General features: G+C 41.2%; 1 non-coding gene across 1 annotated transcript; it reads right to left on the minus strand.

Moving 5' to 3' along the window:
* Positions 1 to 1210: 1210 nt before the first annotated feature.
* Positions 1211 to 1317, minus strand: LOC126417674 (U6 spliceosomal RNA). The gene has a single exon (XR_007575752.1). It is a non-coding gene; the product is annotated as a U6 spliceosomal RNA (small nuclear RNA).
* Positions 1318 to 6120: the final 4803 nt, after the last annotated feature.

Below are 6120 nucleotides of genomic sequence, written 5' to 3' on the forward strand. Positions count from 1 at the left end.
ACGTCATTCGCGTTTCGCACAATACGACCCCATTAAGACGAAGTCCAGCAGACGGGAGCTCATCATTAACCTCCGTCGTATGATGGTAATGACTGTCACAATGCTCTCGCAGTAGGTGCACTACGGTTAAGTACCTTCGTGGCAGAATTTAAACCTGTCTGCTCTCTCATTCTTAATACGCAGCACATATTCTCCCATAAACCTTTCTTCTACTCCTTCGCCTACAGTCAAATTCCAGTCACCAATGACTATTAGACTTTAATCTTCCTTCACGTATCGAATTACCCGTTAAATATCCTCAACATTTTGTCTCCCTGTTTATCTTCTGCTTCCGACTTTGGCATGTATATATGTGAACTATCCTTGGTTTGCTGTAAATTCTTATGAGAACAGCCCCACCACTGAACGCAGTAACTCACTCTATACCCTACCTTCCTATTCATTATACAATTTTTGCTGCTGTTGATACCACACTATATTCATCTGACTAGAAATCCTTGTCTTCTTTCCATTTCACTATAATAACATCCTATATTTCTAGATTGTGCCTCAGAATTTTCCTTTTCAGGTTTTCTAGTTTTCCTAGTTTCGAATTTGGGACATTCCGCACTCCGAGTCGTAGAATGTTCTTCTATCGTTCGTTATCCGATATTTTTCTTACGGCCACCTACTCTTTGGCTGTCACCTACCGGACATCCGAATGGAGGACTACACCAGAATTTTTGCCAACTGAGACGTCATCATGACACTTTTTCAATTACAGGTCACAACTTCTGTGAATACACATTAATTTTCTTTAATACTGTGGATTCCATTGTCTTTTGCGTCCTCATGCCATTGATTATGGCTGATACTTCAGCCTTTTGGGGTCAATTTACCACTCTAAGGACAAGAGAGCTACCTGAGCCTCTGTCCACTCCTTTGCTCGCTTTGAAAAGGCCGTTGGCAGAATGAAGTTGACTTCCTTATGCCCCAAGTCTTCGTTCGCCACTTCTAATGATTTTCATTCAAAATTTAAGCACTGGCAGGGTTTGATTAGTAGTCAGAAATGGTACCCGTTTATTTCTTCATTTTGTTCGTCATTTGGTCTGGGTGGACGTTACACGACACCCCTTGAAGTTTATCGTTGAATACTTCGGTCAGTTTTTTATTTCTCTTTTTTTTTAAATTACAGACGCAGCCAACTTTCTGACCGTATCATGGTGGTCGTAAAAGTGCAGGAAGCTTCAAGATTTTTCGTGTCACTCTTGCGCAGAGGCCATGCTAATCTTCTCTCTATCGTTCCAGTTTTAGTATACATACCGCTGAAGAGAGTACTCTCTAAGTAACGGGTGCACCCATCACATAGCCAACTCCAAGCAGGAAGACCTGCGACTTTCCCAATTGGCACTCATCACTGTGGTGAGCAATCTTAACGTACTCCTCGCCAGCGGACTGTCTGCCCATGTACTGCTCAGCACCTTGATCCGCACCGCGGTTGCTCATGGTCTTAATAAAGGAACTTACGGAGCTCACGCTCTCTGACAGCTTGTCAAAGAAACTCCAGACACCCGAAGCCAAGGCATCCCGGCTAGTTTACCAAAATGTTGATACGAAGGTTTCTTGACAAATCCGGCAGCATTCAATCTCGCAGTTAGAAACAACCAAAGCTGTTGAAATTCAGTAGCTAAATTAGTCATACATATCATGTTAGAGAAAAGATAAGACATTCTAAAATCATAATGGCGGGAGTAAAATTTCGCTCTAAAATGCTTGTAAATGTATTATAAGTGAACTAGAAAGGTAACTAACAAAAAAACCTGCAGACGGGGTGTACCGCAGTGGCGGTCCGATACCGATGTTCAGGAAGCAGTTGACTCGTTTGTTCATCCATTCATTGCTTAATACCGTGATCTGATTTCATTTGCCGCGCACGATTAGCCGAGCGGTCAGGGGCGCTGCAGTCATTGACTGTGCGGCTGGTCCCGGCGGGGGTTCGAGTCCTCCCTCGGCCATGGGTATGTGTGTTTGTCCTTAAGATAATTTAGGTTAAGTAGTGTGTAAGCTTAGAGACTGATGACCTTAGCAGTTAAGTCCCATAAGATACCACACACATTTGAATTTTTTTGGATTTCATTTGACTGAAATTTGATCAATGGAGTTGTGCGAGGCACCTCGAGAGTGTCATTGGTGCACCTGTATGTTTTTAAGGTGAGGTGAATCATCCAATCTGTGGATTAGAAATATGAAACAAACAGCCCGATTCCAAATTTCGTTAACTAATGATTATATGAGGCGTAGTAATTAGAAACATATGACTACAGTTAAGTGAGCTTTTAAGTCAAAACACTTGTGCAATATATTCAGCATTAGTAACATCTTAGGAATTAACCTTAAACATTCATTTAGGTGGGCTTTTACATTGTGCTTCATGTAGGGTGAGGTGGGAAGAAGCTTTCATTTGGGGAGGAAAAAGTAGATCAGTAATGGCTGATGGGAAGCATATTATCTCATGATACTAGCAGAGCTAATTAAAGATATGACTAAAAAGAATATGGTTTGGAGATGGAGGGAGAGTGGAATGTGCTGATACAGGCGCTGTGCCTAGTCTGCTTTTTCGATGATTGGAGATACAAGGTGTTGGGACAGATGAAGTTATCCTCCATGCCTGAGGTGTGCGAAATTTATTAGCTGACGCAGGATGCGAATGGGGGAAGGTAGACGAGAATGGAAAGCGAGGCAATGTCCACGTCTTTCTAGGATATGGCGAAATCCGTACGACATATACCGAGCGAGGTGGCACAGTGGTTAGCACACTGGACTCGCATTCGGGAGGACGACGGTTCAATACCGTCTCCGGCCATCCTGATTTAGGTTTTCCGTGATTTCCCTAAATCGTTTCAGGCAAATGCCGGGATGGTTCCTTTGAAAGGGCACGGCCGATTTCCTTCCCCATCCTTCCCTAACCCGAGCTTGCGCTCCGTCTCTAATGACCTCGTTGTCGACGGGACGTTAAACACCACTAACCTAACCGTACGACATAGGAGTATTTATGGAGGTCGTGAAGTTTTAGTCCCCATGTGAGTTCGGATGTCTTTCTAATGCAGGTTTCATTTTGTCTGGATAGTGGGTGACGATTCCACGTTACTTTAGGATCGAGTTTCACTCCAGGATGCGGCTGGTCCCGGCGGAGGTTCCAGTCCTCCCTCGGACATGGATGTGTGTGTTGGCATTAGGATAATTTAGGTTAAGGGGCTCCGGAACGCCCTATACTTGCAATGTTAAAATAACGCTTATAAATTACATCTTTCCTCACAAAGTATTTGAGGTAGGAAGTTGAACTTTTTACAGATTATTTATTGGAATATGGGCTACAACTTAACACAGGGATTTTACAAAATTTTAGTTCAGTTATTAAAGATGATTTTTTTTCACTTGTAATGAAAATTCACAACTTTTTTGCAATTTTTTATTTATATTCAAAAATATACAGTTTTTTGGAAAAAGGCTGTGTTAAATTATGCAGAAGGTACTGTGTAACATTTACTGAAAGTTTGAAACAAATATGTTTGGAAGATCCTTAGAAAACATGTAATTAGTATGAGAAAATAAAAGTTTTGGGAATCGAGCGACCAAAATTGGATTAACTTTTTAGTGAATTCCAGGTCCATAGGATGGATTATCTTCATCCTCTGCAAACTCCTCCTCCAGCTTCCTCTTGTTCCTCCTCCTGTTTACTCTTGCTTGTATTTCTAGACTCTTTACAGCCCTGTCTGCAGCCCGAAGGCGTTCCTTGTCTATAGCAAGCATCGCTCGTTGTTGTGTTCGTAGATTTTGCTACCATTTTCTTCAGTTGCAGTTACTGCAACACTGTTCCAAAAGGTGGTCATGTATGAACACTTATCACATTTCAGTTGTATTTCACTAGCAAGTCCTAAGTGCTTTATTATGGAGAGTTCCAGACCAACTTCACTACAATGAATACATCTTACACAGTTTGAAAAAATTCCTTTGAGAACCGACATATCAAATATTTCATTCACATCCGATTCGCCCATAAAACATTCATAGTTTTCACTCATTGAACCAAGCTTCTTCTGTGAAGTATTTTCTTTCCCACTTTGACTGCTATGGGCAGGTGTACTTGAGAGGTTAGGTTCACTCACTTGGTTATCGTCTTTATTGTTTACAGTAATAACACATACCTTTGGCTTTCCAACATTTCTCCTTTTCTTAAAAGCCTTCAGAGGATTTCTAATAACTTTACTTTTACTCATTATTATACTTCAACAAAACAGAGATTCAAGAAACAGAATTAATTACCAATATTTTCCAGATAACGACAGAGTAAATAACCATGAAACAATCGACAATCACACCAGCGATGTATATTGAACCATCACAGGTTAGCCACAACACATGCTTTGTCTCACATCACTAAAATGTACCTGATGAACACGGACGTTAATAATAATACCATTTGACAGCAGTTTAACAGCGCCACAGTGGGTCACGCCCAAGTAGAACACATTTCCAAAAAAATTTAAAAATAGTTGTAGTCTTCGGAATTGAATAAATTATATATCTATTAAAAGGTAATAGTCTGCAGATTCAGAAAACGCAAAAAAGTAAAAATGGAACTTTTCATGATTTTGAGCCTTTCCGGAGCCCCTTAAGTAGTGTGTAAGCTTAGAGACTGATGACCCGAGCAGTTAAGTCCCATAAGATATCACACACATTTCAACATATTTTCACTCCAGGGAATAATAGTGCTTCCATTACTTCGATGGTTATGGGCTGTATGATAGATACAACTAGCGGGAGCGTTGCGATAAATGGAGGATGGGATGTTTCGAAACCAAGACGTTTCGTCGATATTGGGACAAATTCATGACACTTTTATAAACAATGTTACTTTCTTGATTTCAACTATGTGAAGCCAGCAAAAACATTCTTTGTAGTCTATGGAGACTAGTTGGCAACTCGCCCATGTAGTAAACGGTATTATGAATTGCGTCAATATGAATTTGGATTTAATAAGTGCTTCACTGGAGTGCTGGTTGTGATTGCTTTCTACAATCCTCAGTCTGGTAAATTTTCAAATTAGATCCTTTCAAATAAAAAAAAAATGGTTCAAATGGCTCTGAGCACTATGGGACATAACTTCTCAGGTCCTCAGTCCCCTAGAATTTAGAACTACTGAAACCTAACTGACCTAAGGACATCATGCCCGAGGCAGGATTCGAACCTGCGACCGTAGCGGTCGCGCGGTTTCAGACTGTAGCTCCTAGAACCGATCGGCCAATCCGGCCGGCCAAATCACAAAAGCCACGTGGCGAAGATTTGAAATAGCGACCAACAGACAACTTCAAACACAGCCCCTTTTGTATAGAAAATCGGACATGTGGTTTTGTCGCGGAACGTGATGATTAAGTTTCTGTGTGCAGGTTCATCTCTTGTTTATTTTGAAATTCCGTCACTGTGTTACACGTGCCTACGTCGCTTGCTGAGCAGCCTGCGGAGGTTAGAGACGTTTAAAAAAAGAACAAGAAGAAAAGGCACTTGCGAACCAACTTCTCCTGCTGTCTTCCGCAAGCATCGCTGGAAGAAAATCATTTGCATAGCTTAGATATTCTTAACACATTTGACTTTTAAATGAAATGTTTATAACAAAAGCGCCACAGAGGAGCGCGAGGCCACAATAGCGTTTGTTTGCGGCAGTAGCAGGAACCGTTCCCAGCCACCAAGGACGCTGTTGTTGGGATTAACTTGTAGAGGCATTTAGGTTCTTGTGCAGCGTGGGGGATGGGGTTCACTCCCAAAGCGGTTTCTCCCTCCTAAGGAGGTCACTCCGTTTCCGCCTCATTCTGAACAGCGAACCCATACAAAAATTAACAAACTCTATGAGGAAATCGGAAGGCGATTTATAATTCTTTCACTATAGAACACACATTATGAAGAGACCACCCTATTTCCATAAAAGATTTTAAGTTTTGCGTCTGTGCCGTGCTCTGTCTCTACGTATTTAATACAGTTAATACTTTGGACCACCTGTTTTGCACCATATTTCAGTAGTTGTTTAACGTCTACTATTATACTTAGACAATTGAATTATATATTGGAACCCTTTTTGTAGGCTTA

Source organism: Schistocerca serialis, chromosome 8 (genome assembly GCF_023864345.2).
Source record: "Schistocerca serialis cubense isolate TAMUIC-IGC-003099 chromosome 8, iqSchSeri2.2, whole genome shotgun sequence".
NCBI classification, from domain to species: Eukaryota; Metazoa; Arthropoda; class Insecta; order Orthoptera; family Acrididae; genus Schistocerca; species Schistocerca serialis.